Below are 6,285 nucleotides of genomic sequence, written 5' to 3' on the forward strand. Positions count from 1 at the left end.
GGGGGGCTCAGACTGTAATAGAGGGGTGCATGGAGGGCTCAGACTAATAGAGGGGTGCAAGGGGGCTCAGACTGTAATAGAGGGGTGCATGGAGGCTCAGGCTGTAATAGAGGGGTACATGGAGGGCTCAGACTGTAATAGAGGGGTGCATGGGGTGCTCAGACTGTAATAGAGGGGTGCATGGAGGCCTCAGACTGTAATAGAGGGGTGCATGGAGGCCTCAGGCTGTAATAGATGGGTGCATGGGTACTCAGACTAATAGAGGGGTGCAAGGGGGCTCAGACTGTAATAGAGGGGTGCATGGAGGCATCAGACTGTAATAGAGGGGTGCATGGGGGCCTCAGACTGTAATAGATGGGTGCATGGGGGCTCAGACTGTAATAGAGGGGTGCATGGGGCTCAGACTGTAATAGGGTGGTGCATGGGGGGCTCAGACTGTAATAGAGGGGTGCATGGAGGGCTCAGACTAATAGAGGGGTGCAAGGGGGCTCAGACTGTAATAGAGGGGTGCATGGAGGCTCAGACTGTAATAGAGGGGTACATGGAGGGCTCAGACTGTAATAGAGGGGTGCATGGAGGCCTCAGACTGTAATAGAGGGGTGCATGGAGGCCTCAGGCTGTAATAGATGGGTGCATGGGTACTCAGACTGTAATAGAGGGGTGCATGGGGGCTCAGACTGTAATAGAGGGGTGCATGGGGGGCTCACACATTAAAAGAGGGGTGCATGGAGGCCTCAGACTGTAATAGATGGGTGCATGGGCACTCAGACTGTAATAGAGGGGTGCATGGAGGCCTCAGACTGTAATAGATGGGTGCATGGGTACTCAGACTGTAATAGAGGGGTGCATGGGGGCTCAGACTGTAATAGAGGGGTGCATGGGGGGCTCACACATTAATAGAGGGGTGCATGGAGGCCTCAGACTGTAATAGATGGGTGCATGGGTACTCAGACTGTAATAGAGGGGTGCATGGGGGCTCAGACTGTAATAGAGGGATGCATGGGGGGCTCACACATTAATAGAGGGGTGCATGGGGACTCAGACTGTAATAGAGGGGTGCATGGGGACTCAGACTGTAATAGAGGGGTGCATGGGGGGCTCACACTGTAATAGAGCGGTGCATGGGCACTCAGACTGTAATAGAGGGGTGCATGGGGGGCTCACACTGTAATAGAGGGGTGCATGGGGGCTCAGACTGTAATAGAGGGGTGCATGGGGCTCAGACTGTAATAGAGGTAATAGAGGGGTGCATGGGGCTCAGACTGTAATAGGGTGTTGCATGGGGGGCTCAGACTGTAATAGAGGGGTGTATGGAGGGCTCAGACTGTAATAGACGGGTGCATGGGGGCTCAGACTGTAATAGAGGGGTGCATGGGGGCTCAGACTGTAATAGAGGGGTGCATGGGGCTCAGACTGTAATAGAGGGGTGCATGGGGCTCAGACTGTAATAGGGTGGTGCATGGGGCTCAGACTGTAATAGAGGGGTGCATGGAGGGCTCAGACTAATAGAGGGGTGCGTGGGGGCTCAGACTGTAATAGAGGGGTGCATGGAGGCTCAGACTGTAATAGAGGGGTACATGGAGGGCTCAGACTGTAATAGAGGGGTGCATGGGGCTCAGACTGTAATAGAAGGGTGCATGGGGGGCTCACACTGTAATAGAGGGGTGGATGGGGGCTCAGACTGTAATAGAGGGGTGCATGGGGGCTCAGACTGTACTAGAGGGGTGCATGGAGGACTCAGACTATAATAGAGGGGTGCATGGGGGCTCAGACTGTAATAGAGGGGTGCATGGGGTGCTCAGACTGTAATAGAGGGGTGCAAGGAGGGCTCACACTGTAATAGAGGGGTGCATGGAGGCCTCAGACTGTAATAGATGGGTGCATGGGGACTCAGACTGTAATAGAGGGATGCATGGGGGGCTCACACTGTAATAGAGGGGTGCATGGGGGCTCAGACTGTAATAGAGGGGTGCATGGGGCTCAGACTGTAATAGAGGGTTGCATGGAGGCTCAGACTGTAATAGAGGGGTGCATGGGGGCTCCGACTGTAATAGAGGGGTGCATGGGGGGCTCAGACTGTAATAGAGTGGTGCATGGGGGGCTCAGACTGTGATATAGTGATGCATGTGGGGCTCAGATTGTAATAGAGTGGTGCATGGGGGCTCAGACTGTAATAGAGGGGTGTATGGGGGCTCAGACTGTAATAGAGGGGTGCATGGGGGCTCAGACTGTAATAGAGGGGTGCATGGGGGGCTCAGACTGTAATAGAGGGGTGCATGGGGGCTCAGACTGTAATAGAGGGGTGCATGGGGGCTCAGACTGTAATAGAGGGGTGCATGGAGGGCTCAGACTGTAATAGAGGGGTACATGGGGGCTCAGAATGTAATAGAGGGGTGCATGGGGGCTCAGACTGTAATAGAGGGGTGCATGGGGGCTCAGACTAATAAAGAACGATGTGGTGGGCGCAGAATGTGTGTAATATGGGGGTGCAGACTGTGTAATAGAAGGGGACATGGGGGCACAGACTGTAATAGAGGCAGGCATGGGGATCAGACTGATAGAGGAATGTATGGTGGGCGTAGACTTTAATAGAGCGCTGCATGGGGGGGACTGTGTAATAGAGGGGTGCATGGTGGGCGCAGACTATAGAGGGGTGCATGGGAAAAGGCTGTAATAGAAGGGGACATGGGGGCACAGAATGAAATAGAGGGGTGCATGAGAGCAGACTATGTAATAGAGGGGTGCATAGTGGCGGTAGACTGTATAGAGGGGTGCATGGGGGAAGGCTCTAATATAGGGGGACATGGGGGCACAGACTATGTAATAGAGGGGTACATGGGAAGCAGACTGTGTAATAGAGGGGTGCATGGTGGGAGCAGACTGTTTAGAGTGAGGCAGACTGTGATAGAGGGGTAATATACTTGGGAGATGTTCCAGCAACTTCGACCAAAGGATGGTTAAAATCAAAAGACTTTATTCCAAAAAAATGATTAAAAACAGAATAGATGCATAAAAAACATATGGTTCACCAATGTGACAGACGCTTACGCGTTTCGGACTAGAGGGTCCTTACTCATAGCTTAACATCTTACAAATAAGCATATACCTATATACACTTGCTGGCTGAAGTAAAGTGGGAGGGAAACAAAATGGGCGGAGGTCCACAATAGCAGGAAGGGAGGATTTTCTCCACAAAAAAAAAAAAAAGGCATAGTATCTGAACATGGAGGAAATCACCACATCATCTTAATCATATATATATAAAAGATCAGATTTTAAATTCATGCCTGCGGGATATCGTGTTTTTAACTTAAAAATCCACATTGCTTCTTTGCGCTGCAATTCCTTTTTTCTATCACCTCCCCTCTTGGGGTTTGGGACAGTTTCTATTATATTAACCCTACAAGTACTGACATCTCCTCCATGTACAGAAATAAAATGCTGAGAGGCTCCCGAGGGACTCCTTGTAGTTTTATTACATGAATCATAAAGATGTTCAGAAATCCTTTTGCGAAGAGGACGTGTGGTGTTGCCCACATATTGAATGCAGCATGTTTCACATGTTATTAAATAAATAACATATGTGGAACTACAGTTGGCAAACATATTTATGACATATTCATTTTTTGTAACTGTGGATTTAAATGTAGACGTATTATACATGTATTTACATAAACCGCATGATCTTATTCCACAACGATAGCTACCAGAGACAGATAACCAGCTTGAATTATTTTCTGATGAAAAACGCAAAGTGTGATCACTGGGGGACAAAATATTCGAAATTGTAGTTCTTTTTTTAGGAATAAAATTGCAGCCTTTATCCAATATAGTTCTCAAAGTTGGATCCACCCGTAAAATAGGTAGATTTGATTTAATAATTTCCGTTATTTGATTAAATTGATCACTATATTTAGTAATAAAAACTGGTTTCTCCTCAAAATTACTAAATTTTGATTTTATTTCCAAATAATCATCTCTTGTTTTTCTTTCTGCTACAATTTTACCCCTATTAATTTGATGCTTGCGATAACCTCTAGTCTTTAATCGTTCATCAATTACTTCACATTCCTGTCTGTAAAATGAATCAGTTGTGCAGCACCTCTTGGCACGCACAGATTCACCTACTGGGAGATTATTAATGACATGTTTGGGATGGTTGCTGCTAGCATGCAGCAAAGAATTACCTGATTGCGGTTTTCTATATAAACATACTTCAACCCTAAAATCTGCTTCATTTCCAATCAACATCATGTCAAGAAAAGCAATTCGTTCTTTATTCATATGATTTTCCTTTGTGATAGAGGGGTGTATGGGGGCAGGCTCTAATAGAGGGGGACATAGGGGCACAGACTAACAGTGGGGTGCAGACTGTGTAGACTGTAATAGAGGGGTACATGGGGGCGCAGACTGTGTAATAGAGGGTTGTAGACTGTGTAATAGAGGGGTACATGGGGAGCAGACTGTAATAGAGGGGTGGATGGTGGGAGCAGACTGTTTAGAGGGAGGCAGACTGATAGAGGGGTGTATGGTGGGCGCAGTCTGATAGAGGGGTGCATGGGGCAGACTGTAATGAAGGTTACATCTGAACTATGGCTGCTGATTGACTGCAGCGGTCATGTGACAACTTTTCATTCTGAAGTTTTGCTTTACATTATAGTCTGATAAAAGTAGAATTCTCATCTGTGGTGTAATGTGGCGTTCCTAGAATGGCACTAAAGCTCCACAGAGCCTCCTCTGGAATAGGGCAGAGCTGCTTACACTCAACGTCTGCTCCATTTTCCATGGGACTGCCAGAGATAGTCTCAAGAACAATGCATTTTGGCAGTCCTATTGACTCTGCAGAGCCTGAATTGTTCTCTGTAACAGAGTACTTAATGGTTAGGGAATAATTTTCAATTTTGGGAATACTCCTTTGTAGCTGTTGTCCACCTTTTGGGAACATTTTTTAATTCCTGATTGCATTACTTTTGGGATTGATTAACAGTTTGCCTTCTATAGCCTTTCTTTTGCTGGCTGCAGAATGAGTTACTTGGAAATCCATCAGTGAGCTTGTTCTGACAGAAGAGTTTAGAACACTTTTTACTGTCTTTTTCTACCCGTTTCTCGGCTGATTTATGAGCACAGAGCTCATCGAAGTTGAATATGTGGCGAGAACAGCCTGTAAAGGCAAGTGGTGCAACATTTTTAATAAAACCCAATTACAAACTGATTTTTAATTACAGATACATACAAGTCCTGTATTTGCCTTAATGTTTGCTTCCTTTTCAAGCATTCTACATAGGACTATCTGGTCTGATGAGAGTCATGTTATTAAATTGCTTTAGATAGTTAGATAGCATGAAAATAAGCAAGTTTACAATTGACTTGCTTTTTCTGTCTGCTGTCATTCTCCTGCCTTGATAGCTTCTATCTTACATAGTGTACAGCTGTTTACCATGGAGTGTGGCTACTACTGCCTGCCCATACCTAGGCCAAGTGTGCATAGTAGTTACATTCAAGGAGAGGGGTTAACTCCTAATATCCCAGTCAGCTCTCTCCAGCCCATTGATTTTTATATAACAGCTGCTCGCCTTTCTCCCCACCCGTCTCAGCTCCTGACAAGATGCTGTTATAAATCTTGCTTTAACACCAGCAGACACATCAGCTTCTCCAGATCAGGTCTGCTAATCACAGCTCTCACTGTCCAGAGCTTTGTGCCTGTTCGAATGCTCTATTATCTCGTTGTCTAAATACAGCAATAGAAGTGCACACTCCTAAACAAACCACTGATAGCTGAATGTGTTACAGCAGAACTTGTGTTAAGCTTTTTAGTTCTAGTAATGTCACAGCTCTGAGTGTCCATCCTGTCAGAAACCAAGAAGCAAGGAGACTGCATAGATCTGAGCTGCTCCAGAGACAACTTGAGAAAACCCCTTGCAAGAAGCCATCCTCGTCCAATCAAGTTTTTATCCTCTTTAATATATTGCAGTCATATAATACAGCACTGTGTATTTACAATTACTCATTTTGCCTTTCTCCCCAGGTGATTCTTCTCTGCGCTTTTGGTGAAAAAAACTAACTTTATTTTTCATGTACTGTAGAAAAATCACACAAGTAATCCACACTACAAAAGCTGCAAAAATGCTGAAAATGGACAGTTTTAGTGCCAAGAGAGCAGGTTTTGGCTCCCAAAAAAACACAATGCAAAATTGCAAAGTGTGAACATAGCATAAGAATCCAGATTAGAAGACATCCTACCCTTAGATATGAAAATATGCAAGATTGAAAAATGTTCATGGATGA

The sequence above is a fragment of the Dendrobates tinctorius genome, unplaced genomic scaffold (genome assembly GCF_039654945.1).
Source record: "Dendrobates tinctorius isolate UK_male_01 unplaced genomic scaffold, ASM3965494v1 ptg000129l, whole genome shotgun sequence".
Lineage (NCBI taxonomy): Eukaryota > Metazoa > Chordata > Amphibia > Anura > Dendrobatidae > Dendrobates > Dendrobates tinctorius.